Here is a 19630-nt window from a genome sequence, read left to right on the forward strand (position 1 = left end):
GCTCTCCGCTCGGGCCTGTTGCCGCATCCCCGCTCCCCGCCCGGCCCCTCTCGCCTCCTCCCCGCGCCTTTGTCCCCCGCTACCGCGGTCCCGGTGTTGCTCGCCCGCGGCTGTGGGGCAGCGGCGGTAACGGGGGAGCCCGCAGCCGCCCGATCCGCCTCCCGCCCGGCCTTGCAAGCGCTGCTCCTGAGCAGCCCGTAACGGGCTTAGCTGCGGGGAAAGGCGCCAAGCAGCGATTTCCCTCTGAGAAGTAAACCGATTTACTTTTGCTGCTCCGCATCCCGGCGAACTTCCCGTTAGGTGTGGGGGGGGGGGGGGGGCTGCTTGCTTCTGCTCACCCGGCTCCCGAGCGCGCCGCTGCTCCCGTCTGTACCTGCGAGAGTCAGAGCAGAGCCCGGGCTCGTTCCCACGGGTCCGAGATCATCGACAAAAGGCTCAGTTGGCACGGAGCAGAAATCGCCTGGTCTGGTGTCCTTGCAGATTTTGCAACGATGCCTTTTCAGAATACTCTTTCTCAACCAACATTAGAAAAAGTCGGCTTTAAATTTGAAACTTAAAGATAAATTTAAGTTTGGGTTGGATTTTTGTTTTGCTTTGTTTTGCTGCTGTTTATTAAAAGCTCATATTTGGGGAGTTGCAACATAAAGTCTAGTCTGAACCTCTTTGTTTTGCTGTCATTTTCACTGAAGAACAAACAAACAAGAAAAGCCACTAAATTGATGATTTGGGTAGTAGTAACCCGAGTTCAGAATCTAGACAGTCCCTCTGGAGATAGATGGAAGCTGAAACATACAAGAGAAATAATTTTGCAACATGTCTTCAAGTACAATCAATTGAAATAAAATCACACCTTCTCCAGGTGTGGGCTCCTCTACAAATGAGGAAGGGGATTGCTGCAGAGGACACTGACACTTGTGCCGGGACGAGGGAGCTAGTACATACTTTTTTTTTGCCACTGGAAATCGTCAAGTGATAACCATGTTTCTCAGCTCCTGCATCAGCAGCTTGGCTTCCAGCCATAAGCAGGGGGGCTGACTGAGATCTCCTCCCAGACCTTCTCTCCCTCCTTGCCCACCAGCAGCCTGTGCAGCAGATCCAGCAATGCAGCCTCTGCCATTGTGTTCTGCTGAGTGTTGCCCACAGCCTGGAGCCCACTTGAGGGACAGACCTTCCCAAAGCCCTCAGGCTGTTGAGCACTCTCTCCTGTGAAAACACATGTGCTGGTCCAGTCTGTCACTGTGTTAGTACTTGTGGTGGGGATTTACCTCAGTGCTGCTGCTGCTTTAATTCTTCTAGGTGGCATCTTGCTTGGTGGCTCCAAACAAGGAGCTGAAGCACTAAGGCTCCCTGTCCTGCCTTTGGTTTTGGGAATAGATTCACTGTTGGCCACTATATTGCAACTGCGTTTGATGTCTTTATCATTGCTGTCATGAACTAGACCCAGCGAGGAGTAGCAGGGCTGTGCTTGACATGGCAGTGCTTTTGTGGGTGCTAGGGCTGGATGGGGCTTTTACTGTCAATCACTATACTCTTTGTGCTTCCTTTACTGTCCCATAAATGATCTCAATTAACATTCATTACTGGAAAATAGAACACACTCCTCTCTCTTGCTTCTTCTTGAGAATATATTGCTGTTTCAAGTTAGGAGCATGTGTCTGTCTTATAATATCAGTGATTAAATTGTCTAGAATTTATGCTTAGTCCCCTTTAAACAAAAATCTAGAGAAACGCTCGGTGAATTATTTTTCCATGCACTAATTCAACAAAGATGCAGTTTCACTTGGTTCCCTCATGTAGTTACAGATTTAGTTTGTCTTTGCTGAATAGTTTTTTGGTATTTTCAGAATAAGATTCACAAATGGGCCACAGTAGTTTTCATCAAGCTTTCCTCTTCAAGTGTCTTAAAGGCTGGGTAAATTTTGAAGCATGTAGGAGATCCATGTCTAGTTCCATTCTCTGCTTGAATGAATTTGAATCCTCACTTTTGTACTACTAAACTGTAAGTTATTTGGGGGTGTAAGAATAGGGAAGAGGAGATTATTTTCCTGCCAATACTATTTCAATATGTACAAATAACATTAACTGGAGTAAGAATTAGATCAGCTTTCTCTCAGGTAAGAACCAGGAGACTTAAAGTCCCGTTCATACTTCTCAATCAGCATTTATTTCCCCATGGAGCTCACCAGGGCTCCAGCAAGAGAAGCTGGAGGAGTGCCGCTTTGCAGCCTCATGGATGACACTCACCCTGCATATAGGAATGTGGATGCAAATCGCTAAAAAGAAAAGTGATCTGAGCCCAGAGTGTTAAGGTGTTTTTAACTCTTGTGGTGATACTGCTATTGGCACCTTTTTTAGGATTTGGATGGACGTAGAAATTGGCTGTCCAAAGCAGGGAAACTTACCAGCTTTTCTCCACTCAGCCTTATGTTCTTTCTTTTCTTAGAAGTCACTGTAACTTGATGTCATAGCACTGCATAACTTTCCCTTTGACATTTCCATTTTCTAAAATAAAATTATTATCTGCTCTGATTTTAACACCTGGAAAGTGCCTCATTTGGCTTATACTAAGCTCAGTGTAAACTATAATGCTTCCTGGAAGCACTCATAGTTACTCATTTTTAGAGGTACCTACCACAGGACGAAGAAAACTTTGTCAGATGACAGGAACCTGGTTAATTTAACACAAAATAGACAATCCTGAATGTTAGCAAAGCAGACAAAAGCCCCTCAGAGGCAGTTCAGGAACAATGTTATTCTTCACCGTGAAGTGTTTCTGAGCCAATGCCAATCTCTCATTTACCAAAAAACTTTGTCACTGCTGGCTGGAGGCAGATCCACACTGTGCTTGTTTCAGAAGATGTAACACCTTTCCTTTGAAGCTATGCCTGTTCCTTCTTCAGTTGCTTTGTTAGGGCTGCTGGAAAAACGGATGATCCCCATCGTACCAGGATGCTGTTCTCCCTCTTTCAGTTTGGAGTATCTTTGATGGCACTTGGTGGGCAAATTGCTCTTTTTCATGCTACACCGTAGCTCAGCACGGTATTCCTTCCTGTCAGCTGCTACAGACTCCAGGAGATACTGTTGCTTGTTTCACAGATTTCTTATTAACAGCTTGGTTTTGCTTACAGGACTCAAGAGTACATATACTGAATATCACCAGCTCTCAGCTACATTTCTCTACTGTAACATTTGTAATATTATCAATATTTCTGGGGCTCATGTTGCAGCTGGTCCCTTGATTCAGCTGCAGTTGAATTGGTTTATGATCTAACAGCTCAATTGCAAATATAGCAGCCTGTTTTCCTGCACAGCACTTGAATCAAGAGGCTGCAAAGTAGTTCAGGTCATATGACAGATACCTCTTGGTCCCTGGAATTCTCAATATTCTTAAACACTGTAGATGCTGCTCATTTTCCCTTTCTTTTTTTGGATAGTTATTGCAGTGGAATATGAAGTCCTTGGTTTTGCCCATGACTCTTCATCTGTAAGGAAATTTTTTCTTTCTCTCTACTGCAGATACACTGGTTCAGGCTTTGTGTCTCTGTCCTGCCACCCAAATTTCTTTGCAATTAATTGATTGTTGTGCTTGATGTGATCTTTTACCTGAAGAAATTAGCTGACATTGGGTTTGCATTGCTTTAGAACCCATTTTGTCTTAATAGTAACCTGCAGCAATCCAAACCTCCTCTACTTTAACCAGGAAACAGGTGCACCACAGGCAATCTTATCTCTAAGTAGAGAATTTTAGTATCCCCATACTTTTAAGTGAGGATGGCAGAATTATAGGTCTGTAATTTAAATATCTATTCCCTCATTACTTCTCCTTGTTGGCATCAGGAAATAACTAATCTTGAACCTTCTAGTGACAGTGGCCATCTCAGTGTCTCAAATGTCACCCCTTGTCACGGTAGGAAAATATTTACGTTTTAAAAATTCCACCTTCGACTAGGCAACATATAAGTGAACCTCAACGCGCTTTGATAGAATGGATTTTTATTTTTATATTTTTTTTACAGAATAATGCTTGCAAGTTTCATCTTTAATTAAAAAAAATGTGAACTGTGTAGCTCTTAAAGTTGAAACATTGGCCCAAATATGTAAAGTAAGCAGAAGACAGAATATCTGTAAAAAATGGAATACAAGAAAGTTTTTCAAAGAGAGTTGAAAGGTCTGATTCTTTCCTAATGTACATTTTATTTACTTGTAACTACCATAATATACCCTTAAATATACCCTTAAGCAAAGTTGTCATGACATATTATTGTGATTATACCAAACTCAGAGTCCTAGAGAATCACGCTCAGTGAATGCACATGAAACTGCTTCAGATTGCAGAATGCAACTAGACATTAATAGCAGAATTGTTTCCAAGCAGATAATGACACACAATGGCTTGTTATTGTGATAATAGTTCAGATTAAAAAAGGGTTCAAAAGTGGAAGCCAAAATTTATTTCATATTCAGGGTATAAAATACCAGTAAAAGGGCAACTAACTATTCTGTCTTGTTTTAAAAGACAGTGCCACTTAATAATAATCCAAATAGTAAATGATGATATATGACCAGTTTTAGAATAAAACCTGACTAGACATGAAGGTAGTTTAAAAGATTCTTGCCAGAATTCCACAAGATAGTGAACACTGGAAAATTCTCTATTCTCAAACTTTTAAAGGAGAACACTCCATTACAGTGGACAAGTCAGCTACACTGCTGAACTAGACACTAAAAGCATCTCTCAAGAGGCAAATACAAAAAAAAGAATCTGATACATGTAAGAACTGAGAGATATTTGAAAGGCAAATGAGCCTACAAACATGTTTTGTTCTACAGGTGTTACTGCAAACTCAAATGAGCACAGACATGAGCTGACTCATGTGATCTAAATAAAGACATCAAACATTAATATTATCTGATAGAAACCATGAAAGAAGTGGAAGCAAAGATCTCAGAACAAAGATATCTACTGTGTTAGGTGCAACACTTACACCTGGACAAGTTAGATGACAGAAGCCCTGAATTAGAACTTGGATGGTTCTAGCATCCAAGCAATCCAGCAATCCAAATACTAGCATTGTATCTGGAGGCCAACAGTCCTACTCTAAGCATACACACAGATCAGAGAAAACAGGAGCAGCTATATTTTAGGCTACATTGCTAAAAGTTAGCCTTTTCTCTGTCTGCATGTGGACTACTTTATATGTACAAAGCAAAGGGATAAATGCACAGAGAAAACAATAGTTACCCACAATGCCGGTACAGATTCTAGGCCTTGTACAGTCTTGGCAGAAGCAGAAAACTGGGGTAGATTTCTGAAGATGAAAATTATCAATTTCAATCTTCTTGCCTGGAGGAAGAGAAGACTAAGTGCAGAACTTTAAGAAAGCCTAGTAAACAACCAAGCCATCATTAAAAATATATCTCTTCTAGTCATATCTACAAATACATGAGTACATCAGTATCACAAACCACAGGGCTTCACAAAGGTACTCCAGCTAGCTTTTACCAAACTTCTTGGCAGGATAAATTAGACTGTTTAGGACTCTTTGGCCATAGTTCTAGTATACACAGTGAGAGCTGGCTCATTTGCAGCCTGTTTGGATTATCTCCAAGGCACACTTTGGCCTGAACGATATATACATTTGTTGTCTTCTAAAGATTAGGTCTTGTACGTGTTTCAGCCAGCTTTCTGCACCTCAGGATGAGTAACTTTGCATCTGACCGTCTCAAACCACTTCTTTAAAGAAGTTCTGCAGGCTATTTTTATGTGAACCATTCTGTGATTCTGTGGTTCTAATCCTGTCTTCATTGTTGCTGTTCTCCCAGTCTTCAGCTCATCCATGAATTTTAGTGCTAGGTATTTATACATCTATTTACACATTTATAGAAAAGAATCAGGCTTCCCCAGCAGCTCTACACTGCTGGATACACTGCCAGTATCCTCATCTGATGATGAATTTTCATTCACATGCTGTATTTTGTTTTGGTCCTGATCATATTTTCCACCAGTGAAACATTTTCCCTTTTTGAAATAGAAATGTTTGGATTCTTCTATTTGTACACACTAAAAGTTTCAGGTAAAAAACAGAAATTCTCAATTTTGGGCAAACTGTCTTTTTAATAGAAAACTATCAGGAACATCAGTAGTAACTCTTGTTACTGTTTGCATGTGACTTTCAGAATTTTTCTCCCAAACTGATTCACTCACACAATCCTTAGTTTTATTCTTCAGTTCTGTGCTGTGTTCATTTCTTCCTTAGTTGGATTTGATGATCCATGCATGTTGCCAAAGCTTTGCCTTTGGATGTTCCTAGCTAATTCATTTATCTGTAACATTCCCAGGTTCTTCTCTTCTGAGTTGTCTATGCATTTAAATATCCTTACTATTTCATGCCATCCTCTTTGATTTTTTTCTGCCAACTTTATAGCTCCTAGACTACCATCAGATTTTAGTGGGCCAGTCACACAAATGACTTGATAATTTTCAGAAACTTCAGCTGTACCCCCTTCACTGAGAATTTGTTTCAGAGCCTACACAAACAGCACAGGCTCTTAGACTTATCTGACATTTTAGACCACTCACAGTCAAAATAACAGCCACTATTTGTTTTGGTTATTATTATTACCAATGGTTCACAAAAGTGTATGTATCCTGTAGAGTAAGACAAAAATTAGGGAGAGATTATGATGTATAGTATATTATATATGAGGTGGTAAAAATACCCTGTACAGCCTGAATTTGAGCTCTGTATGTAATGAGCTTTTGCATTCATGAAACAATTCCTGCTGGCAGAAATAGCACTATTTTTTCACAGTCTTACAGAATATGTCACAGTTCAACTGCTGCAAATGCAACAGATAATTTAAAAAGTGCATTACAAAGTTGTCCACGTTCAAAAAGGGAGTGATTCAATTGCTGGATGCACAGAATGCTACTGAGTAAGAAAGAGTAAACATAGGAAATTAAGTCTGTAGAAGAAAGAAGTTGGACAAACTCAAAAGGATCCAGAAGGAAGAATATTCTTCATGCAAGAGAATGCAATGCGTGTGGTTACTTCCCCATCTATACCATGTGTACCACAGCAACCAGCATGTTTCATAATTTTATGAAGCTTATATGTGAAATCACTGAACAAAGATCAGTTACTTTCTCCAAATTGGCATTTTTCCTGCTCTTTAAAGCAATAGTGAATAAAATATTAATAAACAACTCATAAACAGTTAAACATGCTGAATGCTTGAACTTTTAGGTAGCTTTTGATGTTTTCTAATACACGTGCAGGAAGATCTCTTTAAATGCTAGTCTTGGTACATATGATTTTATGTGGCTTTTGCACAGAAAACACAAAACCAAATGCAGTTATGACAAGAATTTGATTGCATAGCATACTTTATATTCCCACTTCCTCACCTTTAACCCTCTAAGTGGACAATAGGGTTTTCTTTCTTGTTATATAAATTATTGTCTGTGGAAACACTTCCTTGAACCTCTGGACAATTACATTCGATTATCTGTAATGTTATATTTTCAAGTTATGAAGGAATACTGTGGCTTGCTGTTTTTTCATGACATTATTCTTTAATGAAAATTAAAGTGTCCAGTAACAGGGTTCAAATCGTTTGCCGATTTTCAAAATATGAGATTAAGTTTCATTTAAGCATTGCTTTTTCCGCCCTGAAAATGTAAACGCATTGTGCTCATTGAAGTAATCAGAGTTAAATTAAAAATCTCAGCACACCCTCCAGGGAGTTCAACTCTTCCCAAACCTTACTTTCATTAAAAGCATGGGTGGATATATAGGTATTCAATATGACAAGAGGGACAAGAATCCATAGTTTACTGCAATCTGGAGCTTCCTTTACCATCTATCTTCAACCAAAGATGTACTCATACAGGGACAAGAAGGCCCTGTTTAATATGATTTACCAGTGTGAATACAAAGACGGATCAATACCTGATATTATCAGACTAAAACTCAGGAGAAAACAAGAGTAAACAGAAGGTACTAGATCAGCTTTAATGACTAAGAAATTTTTCAGGATAGTATGTATCTAGTCATCATTGTGAGTGGCATATACATATGGGCCACTGAGACTGCCAGCCCACCATGGATGTGATCAACACTGCATCGGACACTGTCACTGGGAGATAAACAGACAGACTCCAGGTGGTTAGAGAGTGTAGAATCCACACAAAAAACAGTTTTATTGCTAAGAATGTCTGTGAAAAGTGATTTTGGAGAAATGTAATATTTTGTGTTGAAAAAAGGTTAAAGCACAGGGAATTTAATAACATTTTCTGAAGTGACGGATCGCACAGATGGCATATGAAATTATTACACGTACAGGAGTACATTATATTTATAGATATATTTACAGCATCAGCAAACAATTCTTGATCAATCAGTATGCTCAGTTTTCCTCACCATAATATTTGATAAAGAATAACTGATGGCAAACAAATAAGAAGATCTCACAATCTGTTCAAGCAATTTGCAAACATAAAGATGGGCTAAATTTGATTGACATTTTTTACTGCAAATTCTTTCCCAAGCTACTCACAGGATTCCTAGTGGCTTACACAGTATTTAGTACTGGTACACAGAAATACCATAGGCATTAAACTTCTCAGCTCCAGCTCAACTTTACATGTGATAAGTGAATAACACTATAAACTATAGAACTGCTGCTTTGGAATGTATTGTACTACCTAACCAACTTTCTGTGTGGTATTTATGCATTCATAGGGTGGTATTTATTTGAGTGCAAAAGCAATTTCACGTAAGGATGACATGTAACGAATTGATATTCAGTTGTCATAACGAGTTTCCATTGATAAGGGTAACAGCAGCAAACCTCAGCCTCAGCCTGAACAACTAATTTGTGTGGTCATTCTAGCCTGCAAATAGGCTGAGACCTGCAAATCAAGATATTGAGAGCCTTCTCTTCTTCCCCAGGAGAGCTGTAGCTGTATTTGAGATCTTGAGGTCTTGCCCTCAGTTATCTTGCCTGAGAAATTATCCTTGGATTACCTTGGATCATTGATTCCACTAATGTATGGGCAGTAGATATTATCTACTGCCAGATTTAAGATTTAACTTAGCAGTTACAAGTAAGTATAGGTGTTGCAAATGGTAATACAAGATTTTTTAATGAGCAGCTAATATTTCTGATGAGTAGCAATTGTAGATCATTCTCCTTAAAGACAGACTGCTTATAACACTGTGTTTTCTGCTAAATCTTTCTGTAAAAGCAGATGCATTCACGTTTAAGATTGGTTTTAAAATACTGGATAAAAAATAATACTCTTAAAAAAATCTACTTCTCCTTAATAGCTTTCTAATATCTAGTATTCGCTGTATAAATTTGCACAAAAGATTTGAAAACAGCCTACAGTAGGCTCTGCTTTTGTGTACTGTGGCAGAATGAATTATGAATGATTGCATCATTTACATTCTAAGTTTAGTTTTCAAGTATGGTTAATTTTGCTTAAATGAGAATCCTGTAGCTATTTAGTAATTAGGACTGATAGTTTTATGAAGTTCATAATTGGTCCCCAAACAGGTGTTTCCTTTCTTTCTGAAAGAATTGGGTATATTTTCACCCTGTTCCATGTGATCTCATGGAAATTTCCTGGGCAGAAAAGTATACAGTATTCATAACCATTTAGTATTATAAAGCCAAAATTATACTTCACTTTTGCATTGAATTTGAACTTCACTTGGGCATCATTTGCAGCAGTGCACCCTTGACCATGAGCAAATTTAACAGCAACTGCAATTACTCAGTACAGATAGTCTGATAATATTTTATAGGAGTCTGTAGTGAGTGCAGCTATTCTTAATTATGGATAAGTTAGATACATAATTCTGGTTTTCAGTATAGGTTGTGTGTGCTGCATATAGATAGATGCTTTGGATGTATTAAAACTAACTCCGTTATTGCCTCTAGAAAGCAGGTATCGTTTACATTGACTGAGTGTCAGGAATCGTACAATACTTGGACGGGTCATCCCCTTGAAGTTTCTTTGAATTGTTTCAGCTTAAGTTTGTGTCTCCACTTTGCAAATGGCAGCAGCTGGCAATGATCATTCATGTTTGATTGTTTTCCAATGATCTGAGCTCAGTCTAGTTACCTTATCATCAGTGCAAGCAATTTTTATGTGAAGCACCAATATTGACTACAGGAGATCTGATGGCAATTTTAAAACATTTCTGCATTAATAGCCTTCACATTGCATTTAAGCGTCTCATCTCTTAGATGCTGTCACAAATGTGACACTGCTATTATATGCCCTAAGTACCCAATTTTAATGGTGACATCTACACTTCAAAATGTTAATTGCCTAATGTTATCTATCTTTGCGATTTATTACCACCTTGGGAAAAATACTTTAAAATTACACAACTGTTTAGTTAGAAACACGTAATTAACTGGTTACCTTGTTGGAATTACTTTAGGGTAGAATCACAGAATTGTTTATGTTGGAAAAGACCTTTAAGATCACTGAGTCCAACCATTAATGTAGCACTGCCAAGTCCACCACTAAATATGTCACAGCACCATACCTATGTGTCTTTTAAATACCTCCAAGGACAGTGACTCCACCTGGGCAGCCTGTTCCAATGCCTGTCAACCCTTTCTATGAAGAAATTTTTCCTGATATCCAATCTAAACGTCCCCTGGAACAACTTGAGGCCATTTCCTCTTGTTCTGTCATGTGTTACTTGGGAGAAAAGACCAACACCCACCTTGCTACAGACCCCTTTCAGGTAGTTGTAGAGAGTGAGAAGGTCACCTCTGAGCCTCCTTTTCTCCAGGCTAAAAAAAACCCAATTCCCTAAGCTACTCCTCAAGACGTGTGCTCTAGACCCCTCACAAGCTTGTTCGTCCTTCTTTGGACAGACCCCAGCACCTCTGTGTCTTTCTTGCAGTGAGAGACCCAAAACTGAACACAGCATTTGTGGTACGGTCTCAGCAGTGCTGAGTACAGGAGGGCAATCCCTTCTGACTCCCAAGCAGAACAACACTTCTGCCCAGCTTGGTGTTGCCTGCAGACTTACTGAGGGTGACCTTGATACACTCATCCAGAACATTGATAAAGTTATTAAACAGACCTGGCCAGAACTGGGTAGCTACATAATGTGGGATACTAAAGGATATTTACTTGCACTCAGAGAGCACCTATTTAATAATTTTCTTGGCAATTCAGAAGATGGCTGCTAAAGTCACAGTCTGTGCTGATTCTCTTGGGAGGAAATGGAGTGACTTAGTGAGCAAGACTGATTTGTTCCAGAGTGAAGCCAGACTGATCTACCAAGCACCTCTGCGATTAAACTACTCTCACACATGTGGCTGTTTCCCTGCCTATAGATAGAGATAGTCTGTTTATACCATAATGGCTCTGATACATATGCTGTCTTAGTTGCCACAATAAAGCCCAGTTTCTTAGTCTGTATTGTTAGAGTATTAATAATATCAATTCACTGCAATAAATGTTGAGATGTGGAATCTCATGGGGGTCAGGGAGTAGGGGGGCTGGAAAACTCAGAGAATTAGCCACTATAGTGAAAAAAGCTAAACAGCACAGGTCCTTTTATCCCCAAGAAGGCATGAAACTTGATGAAAACAAGTCACTTAACAAGAACCAAACTCATCTTATCTGCTCTTTCAAAGCAGTTCTTTGAAGAGGTGTAAGACTCAGACCCAGTCAATACAATGCTGCACCCCCTCAGAATTTGAATGAACAAGAGAATTAGGCATAATTGCTGGTTTATGTTTCATTATTGACAGTCTTTTTAATTGGTGAATAATAGTTTCAGGGAAAAAAAAAATGTAAGGGGCAGTTACTTTCTGTGGAAAAAAATCAGCTTTCTGTCTTAAACTGACAGTTCATTTTCCACTTATCTGGAAAAAAATTGCATGCTTCATATAAAAAAAAAGATTTTCAATGAAAAATCAAATTTTGCTATAGATAATTTTGATTTGTTGAAGCCAATTTCATGGTCACAAATGGTCTCCTCTAAAATCCATCACAGTCCTGAGGGAGGCTCCTATAAATGGTTAAGCTTCATCTATCTGTGCTCAGCCTTCACTGCCACACAGCTTTTCTTCCAGCTTTTTTTTGATTTGTTTGAGATCAGTTATTAACTAAACTGTCTATTTGTCCAGTTCATAAGCTACTGTTTGGTCCTTCAAGGTGCTAAGCACTTGCAGTTCTGTTTGAAATGCAAATCACCTACACCAGAGACCATTGCCCAGAGGGTGCTCACTTCCCTGCATTATCAGCCCCAGGCAAGTGATGACAGAGCCAGTCCTCTCTGCTCCCAACATCAGTTTCCTTGGACATGAAAAAATACACCCATTCAAAGCTTTTCTCAAGGCTGCACTATCTGGCTGGCATCCCTCAGATCCATGTTCCCAGTATGCCACTGACTAAAGAGAATAAATAAACATCACATTTTACATATTACAGTTAAATTTAAGGTGTAAAAAATTATTCAATATCCAACTTGATATTTTATTCTCCTGTCTTCTGCTGTGCCTTGTTACTCTGCTATTCAAATGTATGGCAATAAGTCTTTTGTCACTGAAATTAAAAATGAGGGAAGTCAATGACAATTATTTATCATGTAGATATGCAGGACATTAAGAATTATATGTTCACCTGAATTTAAAAATGTACACAGATTATTTAAAACCTCCTTTAGGCAGATTCATAACCATGTATTTTATTATCATAAATGACAAGCTGCTGAGAAATAGAACATACCTAAGGAAGTACTGACTGATGGATCTAAAGGAAAAACCAAGGATTTTAGAAAGGACAGAAAGCCTGAAATGTTTGAATTTAGTTATAATTAAGCCCTAGCTTCTTTTGGGGCTAAATGGCTCACCAGTGCCATTATGTTCAGTGTCCCACTGGAAACAAAATATGAATGCTGTTGTCTTGATACTTCCCTGATCAAAGAATAAAAGCAGTAAGAACAGTGTTTCTGGCACAAATGTCTAACAGCTCTCAATATGATAAATAATTAATTGAGACAGTGCAAAAACAGTTTGTAACATTCTGATGCAGCAGAAGGAAGCAAATCTGTTTACTCATGTTTTGTGCATTGTTGAGAGATTAAAAGTGAAAGAGTGAAGAGTAAAAAACTTCAGATTTCAAAATTTATCAACAAGTCTTCAGTCCCTCTAAAAGAGATCCCACTGATTTTGCGAAACTGGGGGTTAGTGCACACTCCTGGTCTCTACAATGCAACCAACCTCTGAATTCCCCAGAAGAAACACGTGTACAAAGAATGGAAGCAATGCTGCCCAACCCATCTGCAAGAGGAACAACTCAATGGTACCAAATATTCAAGTCCTAAGAGTTGAGAAGCAGACGTTCTGAAAGACTTGATCTGAGAACATACACAGCAATGCAACAGAGCTGTCACTGAGTGTGAATACTTTGCAGGATTTCTTGGATTTAGTATCACAATGTGACACTATCCCCCCCTCCCCATCCCTTTCCAAATCGTGAAAACATTACTATTAGACACACACAAAGTCTTAATGGATTACTGTCAATTTTCGCTAAGATTTCAGCATGTGGTCCTATGAGGATTTATTATGTAAATGAGTAGATATGAGCAAAATTCATTAGACATTTCATGTATTTTACAAGAAAGAAGAAAATTCCTTTTCCATTTTCAGAAGAAAACAGGTGGCAACCAGCTGACAACACAAGTCTGTCCATATGCAACAGCAACAACAGAACCTCTATATTTCACTCCCTACAACTATCTGAAAGGAGGTTGTATTGAGGTGGGAGTCAGTCTCTTCTCCCAAGTAACAAGCGATAGGACAAGAGGTAACAGCCTCAGGCTGTGCCAGGGGAGGTTTAGATTGGATATTAGGAAAAGTTTCTTCACAGAGAGGGTGTTCAGGCATTGGAACAGGCTGCCCAGGGCAGTGGTGGAATCACCGTCCCTAGAAGTGTTAAAAAACTGTAGATGAGGCCCTTAGTGTTATGGCTTAGTGGTGGACTTGGCAGTCCTGGGGTAATGGTTTGATCATCTGAAAGGTCTTTTCCAACCTAGTTGATTGTATGATTCTATTCCATATCATCCCATACAGGAATCCTCTATTTCTTTATACTATTAGTGAAGGAAAAGCAATGTGACAAGCAAGGCTGCAAGCAGAGGAATTGCCCACAAGATGTTTTACCAATTGCAATAGAAAAAGCTTTTGAAAGGGAAGCAAAGAGAGGAGAGCAGAAACAATTTGATATGCAGCACACTAAATTCAGAAGTGCCAGCAGGCAATGTGCAGTTCCTCAGAGTTTTGAAAAACGTGTTTGTCAGGTTTATTTATTTATTTACTTCACAGAATAAATCCTTCCAAAGCAGAATTACTTAGCATAGCTTCTAAAGGCAACAGAGTCTTGCACTGATACCTTTAAGTACATCTAATTAAGAAACTGAAAATACATTGGACCACAGAGATCAAAGGCACTCAAATTCAAAGAAAGTGCTCTCTTTTGTGATTACAGCCTAGGCATTTGCTTTGTAACCACAGACCAGATGTCCAAACCTGTAGTAGGTATATATCACCCACCCTGCTGAAGTCTTCCCTATACGCCATCCTCTTGCCACAGCTACCACAACTGCCTGCTCTGCAGAAGACATACTAGAGCAGAGCTCTTCAAGTGGAGGATGGGAGGATTTTCTCTCCCTCAACACACAGGAACTAAGCACAGTCCTTGTAATACACCAATTTTCAAAACAGTGAAAAGGGAAGGTCACATTTTGTATTTTTCACATAAATTGCTGGTCTCTCAAAGCCATGAGAAGGAATGCATTTCACAATACACGTAGCAAGTATACAGGGATACACTGAACCCATGGCCCTTTCCTACTCTCCCACATACTACTGAAACATCTTGCGGTTTCTGACAAGCTCTGTTCTCAGTAGAAAATAGTTGTACAAATGATGCAGTTACCATTAGATAGCTTTGATTATCTGCAACTGCCAGAGAATTCCAGGTTATAGTAGAAGATTCCGTTAACTTGAATTAATCAAGAAATGGGTTTGACCTAAGGATGTGGTCACTTTAAATGATTGTGTTTTTGGCTTAATAACTCCTTGTCATTGTAAGTGAATGGGTCAGAAACCAGCCTTCTCTACTTCTGCCATTTGCTGCCATCTCCAAGTGTGCTATTGAGCTGTGACTGCATTGCTGATGCATCCTATTTGCTAATGAGCTTCACAAGGGCTTTTCTTGCACAGCTCCTTCGTGACACTGGTTATTTTGCATTTGCCAGCTCCGGTTGAGTGTCTGCATCCTGGTATCTGAAGTACACACTGCATCTACGGAGTGCACTCTTCATACTGATGGGGATAAGCTGCTGGCTGCTGATTTTGATTTCTCATCTCCCCATGTTGGTTAAAAGTATATTTATCTGGAATCAGAATATTTTATATAAATCTACTTTTTAGGGTGTCTGATTTTACACTTTGGGTAGCTCTAACTCTCACTGCCATATGTTAGCACCGAGCCTGCACTTGAGTTTAAAACTCTCACTCTTGTTGTAGTGCTACGTGGCTTTCATTTTTACATATTTTGCTACATTTCTATTTTCTGCTACAAACATCTTTCCTATTTTTCATACGATTCCTCTTGAATTCTCTGTTAGCTATTATGAGTACTATAGTATTTTGCTTTCCAATGTAACTATTTTGCCTGGCATCTGACCTCGAAGAATTTTGTTTTGGCATCAGTGATTTTAATCTGCTGGACTGCCCTTTTTGACTGGTTTTGTGTGTCTCCCTTCACAAATTGACCTAATGATTAATAATGGTATAGTGTCTATGACTTTCCTTACAACAGTGAAAAGAATAGACATCAGTCTTTTATAAGTTTGGGCCCACAATTTCTAGGGTTGAAATACTCCTGGTCTGGGCAAAAGAAACATTGTCTTTAATTTAATGAAAAACTCATGTATAACAGAACAGGCCCTCCCTCCTCCATTTACAGCTTGAAGATAGGCACTCAGGATGGGGTCTGAACACATACTACAGAGAGCTCATAAAACAGACACATCTATTGTGGCTATGCAATTAGCTGGACGTGCTTCCTTTCTGAGTTTTCAGATTGCATTCACCCCAGCTGTCACACCTTTTGTCATATGGAGAAATGTCAAAACTGCTGAGAAACTGCCAAACCCTGCATACAACTATAAACTATGCACTCTCTTCACCTGAATTCAAGCACCGGTGGTGTTATCCCATTTGAGAGATGTGTATATTGGCCAGAAAATCCATTTAAACAACAAAACACCATATACATTGGCAGTGGAAATAAAGCATATAATCACAGGCTCCTGAGATTAGCAGCATTACATGCGCTTGCCTAGTATACTTACACCTTGCCAGCTTGATGGCAACATAGGCAAGGCTAATTTCTTCATGAACATTCAAATAATATATATTTTAGTTTGGCTCCTTGATGGCCATTTCTCCACAATAAATTAATTAATTTCCTTCAGCCACAGTCAAGTTTTCGTTAATCTCTGTCATGGGCCTTTTCCATTGTGGGACAAAGCAAATTTGGAGGTTCACAGCCATAGCAAAAATAGCAAAGTTAATAGTTTGGGTGTAACCCTTTAACTCAAGTCTTTGCAAAGAGATGGCTATCTCAAGCTGTTCTTTTCCTTCCTGTGGGTATTGCAGACATTTCACTACTAAGGTAACTGTATTCTCTATACAGCAGAGATATAACATGCCCAGCCTCATAAATTCTCACAGGATTACTCCAAATTTGTTGAAATACTTTTGCAATCCACAACATGTCCTTCCTCATTTTGGCCAAGTGCATGAATGGATGTAGGGGCAAATCAAAGTTTTTTCTTTTCCTTTGTCAGAGTCTTAGCACTGCCTTGATCTTAACACCAAAGGATGCAGATTGAGCCTGGATCACGCATCTAGCAGGCTTCTTGTCTGCTGTCCTGCTCATGCATAGCCAACTGACCTGGGGCACTGCATGCCTCATGTGTTCCTATAGCTTCAGTTTCAATTATTAAGGGCTTGATACAATCGCACTTTAAAAAGGGATAGCGAAAAAAAACCAGCCAAATATAGTGAAACAGAAGGAGAGAAAAGAACGAGCTTGAACTCTTGCACAAGGTTCTTCACTCATTATATTTAGAGTAATTATGTTTGAAATGGCTGGGGAGCTGGGGAAAGATTTTTTCCCCTGACATGGCACCTACATGTGGTAGGTGCTACAGTGCTTTTTCTATAAGCTACATGCATCTGAGAGCTCCCACAGGTATTCTACAAGTCATTCCTCAGTCTACTTAACCTTCATTAGGGCTGTCATGACCCTTCCAGAAAGAAGAGATACAAGAAAATTGTTCAATCTTCATTTTATGAATGAATTTAGCTGTGGAATCTTTTATCAGATAGGAATACCCTCTTGTGAAGAGCACTGCTATGCAGTTCTGGCACCAAAAAAGAATACTGTGCTGTATTTTTTATCTTATTAATGATTCTCTGTGAATGAATACACTGGCCTTTTTATACTGGAAAATTGGTTAAAAAACCCGCGGAAGGTAGCAACTTCAGCATCTATTTGTGAATAACATGATAGAAATACTGGGTTTTAATAACTTGTAATAGTTAAGGTTTAGAACTTTATAGTGTGATTGGTGCAGCATACGTTGATTTAACAACTCAAAATACAAATCTAGAATTCTTTGATGATTGCCATAAATTCTCTTGGATGTACACATATGTAAATCAGAACAGAATGGTTTTAGTGTGTCTCACTGGCCTAGCAGGATATTACCAATGCCATGTCTCTTAACCTTTCTTCATTTGAACACTATAACTGTTCAAGTTTGCTCTTAAATCTCTCTTTCTTTTTTTGTTTCATTATTTTCAAGCATTTGTTCAGCTCTTCTCTACAGATCTTTGTAGATCTTTGGTGTCTGTCAGCTCCTGACGGTAGTGTTTCCCTTGGGCATTTAAATAGAACAAATGAGATACCAATTGCTAGTAGGTAGAAGTCAGCATAACATTTTGTCCAGCTACGTAGATACACATACAGAAAACTCTTCTGTATTCCAGATGTTCAAGCATATGGGAAAAAAGATTCGGTGAACTGGAACCTTTTCACATAATAACTCTGTGAAAAGCTCTCAAGCTGTCTACTTCACAGAGAATTTTCTAGCTTTCCGAATGCAGAATAGGTGGTCATTCACGGATGTGCCTGCACCTCTAAACTTAGTGCCTAACATTGCCTTTCTGATATTGAGAAAGAAGGAGTTGGAAATGAGCTGTGTGCTGCATACTGCACCTTATCCTGCTGATGGGCGGACAACATATGTAGGGAATTCCCATTCAGAGAACAGAACAAAGAGAAAATCGCTTGTGCTTTATTTCTGAAGTAACATGATTTTTGAAAATTCAAATCTTTATCCGATTCACAAGCTTTCTAGAAAACATCAGCCAAAATGTTAGTCATTGTAGTATAATTTTTCTCTCTAGCTGCAGCAGCACTATCTGTTCACATCTATACCTGATATTCTGGTATTATTATTACTATTATCATTATAAATTCTACGCACAGCAGATCTCCTGCAAGCACAGCTGTCCAGATTACCAAAATGGCAAAAACTATAATCTTTAGAAAATTAGAAAGATTATGTTAGAATTTTTCTTTAGTTTTTTCCAGAGAAATCTGCTGTACAGTTTTTCTCCTGGATGTAACAATTCTGGACTTTCATATATTTCATAGTACTGTTTTCTGCTGTGAGACTTCACAGGTCTGTGAGAGCCATGTTATCAAAATTGATACAGACAGCTTTCATAGTTTGATTCATACTATATAAAGTTTTTGAGATAGCTTGAGTTCTTCCATTCCTGTAATTTCCTCTGCCCTTTTCCTACTATGACCAGAATGAGATTTAGTTGAAAATGGTGTTTTGAAATATAGGGAATGATCTTGTTATTTCTTTTGAATACCATCATTATCAAAATTTATTTTTAAAAAAAGAACCGACACAAAATTTGCTAAGACTCATGTCATAATGCTGCCTTCCCCACAATTAACAGAAAACAATACCATTGATTCATTTACTATATTCTTGCTTAGCAGAGAACACACAAAACTGGCTGCTCTTTTTGTCTCTCCAAACCAGTCTTTTCTGAACAGGTTCCTTTCTCCTTTTCTGAAATGAAGTCTTTCCTTTTGAATGGTGCCTGACTGACAGCCTTGAAAGCTCAATTTTTCTTTATATAGAAAGCAAATTCACAGTCAGAGTTTGTAGTGTGAGATTGCCCATAGCGACCCACACACCATGCCCATGCTGGTTCAGTAGAGCTCCCTACTTTGGATCAGGCACTGGTTAAGTTTGGGAGTGACTTTCCCTGATGAATCTGGCAGCTGAAATGCAACTGGTATAAATTACATTAATTTTCGTGGTATGGCATCAAGATCCCAGGAACTATATTGAAACTACCAGTTTATTTCCCATACAGTCGGGGAGTCAATTTTTCTTTGTTATCCCTAAAATGCTTTCAATCTAAGCCCTATCACTGGCATATTATTTCTATGTGAGTAAGCCTTCTGGAACAGGAGTAACAC

The 19630-nt window shown here is 38.9% G+C and overlaps 1 long non-coding RNA gene across 1 annotated transcript in view; it reads right to left on the reverse strand.

Annotated features, from left to right (window-relative positions):
- Nucleotides 1-5068: 5068 nt before the first annotated feature.
- LOC133265968 (uncharacterized) overlaps nucleotides 5069-19630 on the reverse strand; it is a 232410-nt gene continuing 217848 nt past the window's right edge. The window contains exon 6 of the long non-coding RNA XR_009742206.1: nucleotides 5069-5344. This is a non-coding gene — a long non-coding RNA (uncharacterized LOC133265968). The remainder of the gene's footprint in view (nucleotides 5345-19630) is intronic.

Source organism: Pezoporus flaviventris, unplaced genomic scaffold, assembly GCF_033815535.1.
Source record: "Pezoporus flaviventris isolate CSIRO_AGI_PZ_B2104156 unplaced genomic scaffold, CSIRO_AGI_Pfla_v1 ptg000006l, whole genome shotgun sequence".
Taxonomy (NCBI): Eukaryota; Metazoa; Chordata; class Aves; order Psittaciformes; family Psittacidae; genus Pezoporus; species Pezoporus flaviventris.